The sequence below is a fragment of the Trichechus manatus genome, unplaced genomic scaffold, assembly GCF_000243295.1.
Source record: "Trichechus manatus latirostris isolate Lorelei unplaced genomic scaffold, TriManLat1.0 scaffold00063, whole genome shotgun sequence".
NCBI classification, from domain to species: domain Eukaryota; kingdom Metazoa; phylum Chordata; class Mammalia; order Sirenia; family Trichechidae; genus Trichechus; species Trichechus manatus.
Genome location: NW_004443999.1, coordinates 11,857,701 through 11,859,581, shown reverse-complemented (window position 1 = coordinate 11,859,581; position 1,881 = coordinate 11,857,701).

Here is a 1,881-nt window from a genome sequence, read left to right as displayed (position 1 = left end):
TGTGCAGGAAGCGAGGCTGGAGAAACCAGAGTGCGGACAAAAACAGAGAAGGCTCCTGGTGGAGCTGGAATCACCGACTTCAGATGTTCACCTAACTGCATCTGTGACTTTCTTATAGTTTGGTTGTTTATTTCTTCCTTTAATTAAGTGAAATACTAAAGTAACCTCTGATAACGTCCCGTTTTGTTATGCTAGTTCAAGTTGAATTTCTATCATGTGCAACCAGGAGTCCTAGGCAATGGAGAATGCACGTGGGCTTACTTGCCACAAGGGAAATTTCTTGTCCTTCATAATTTCCAGTGGTGTGAAGATGTAACCTTGGGAGAAAAGAAGCAGGGAGGGCAAAGAAATAGGAAGGCAGATTTTATGTTTGAGGCTGAGTTATTGAAAAATTTTTAGTGTTCCTAAGCCACACATAAAGGAATGTATGCATATTTCAATGGAAAATAAGCCTTATTTTTATCCAGCTGATAGTTAATGTGCAATACTTAGAACACAAAATGCTTTTTTATTTATTAGGGAAGTAGTGTTATGCCTCTCGGTGTGTGTTCCTTAGCAGAGTTTAACAGTGATCATACTGATCACATACTTACCCAATAAGAAGAGGGAGATATTTTACTGCTATTTCTGACACCCTGAGTGGATGATGATAAGTTCAGAGTTCCATCTAAAATGTTGATTTTAGTATACATGCTGTCTTTATTTTATGCGGAGTCGGAATTGTTGGGGCAGAATGGTTCAGTGAAAGTTCAAACTTCACAGCCCTGACTCAGTGTTACAGTCATACCTAATATTTAAAAAATGTTTAAGTTCCCTGTTTTGATATTATGTAGTACAAACAGTAATTAAAAACTTTAGCTTTACATAGCCTCTATCTCCAAGAAATGTGAAGATTTTTTACACGTCCGTCCCTCCAAAAGCAACAATTCTCTCATTCTTCCTACTGGAGGAAAAATCTCATGAATAATCATGTATTTATGGAGAAGTGTACCAAGTCCTATAACATTCATTGACTCATTTAAATGAATCATTGCAGCTACTGTGCTCAGTCAGACCTCAGGGAGCCTGGTCTGGGCTCCAGACTGTCAAGAGGGCATCTTAGACTCTGCTCAAGTTTGCTTTTATGCCTACACATCTAACTTGGTTGTGGCAAACGTTGCAGGTTACCCACCCAATATCCATTCTTCCATTTTTTACATTCAGGACCCTGATTTTGTTTACAGCAAAAATGTGCCAGATTATTAAAAAAAAAAAATTCTCAGCCTCCTTTGCAGTGAGGGATGCCAAATGTGACAGCTCTGGTCAATGGGAGGCAAGCCGAAGTCTCTGGGTGGGGTGTCTGAGAAAGCTTGTAAGTCGGTTGGTGTTCCTTTAAGCCCTTTGTCCGTCTCCTTTTCCATATCTGTAATGTAGACATGATACTGGAGGTGGGGTAGTTATTGTGACCTTGGTGTCCATGGCAGCAGCAGCCATGGCTGTGATGATATTCCCTGCAGGTCCCCTTGGCTGTGTCCTTGGCTGCCCGGCCTCCCTTGGTTCCCATTTTTTAAGCCTTCCCGGGTTCATTATGAACTATTCAATGTCCTAAACAATTTTTCTGCATCTCTTACTTGCAACCAAAAGCTTTAATTGATATGCACACCTGGAATGTTTTTGTAAGTGTATCTCTTCAATGTTGAGGGCTGTTTCTAATGATGCTTTTAAATTTTTTAATAAACACTTATGTAGTAGCCCCTACCATGTGCCAAATGTTGTTTTAAATGCTTTACAAACACTAAACTATTTAATCCTCATAACAACCCTATGAGGTAGGTGTTATTATAACATTTTGTTGTTAGTCACAGTTCTGACTCATGGTGACCCCATGTGTGCGGGGTAGAG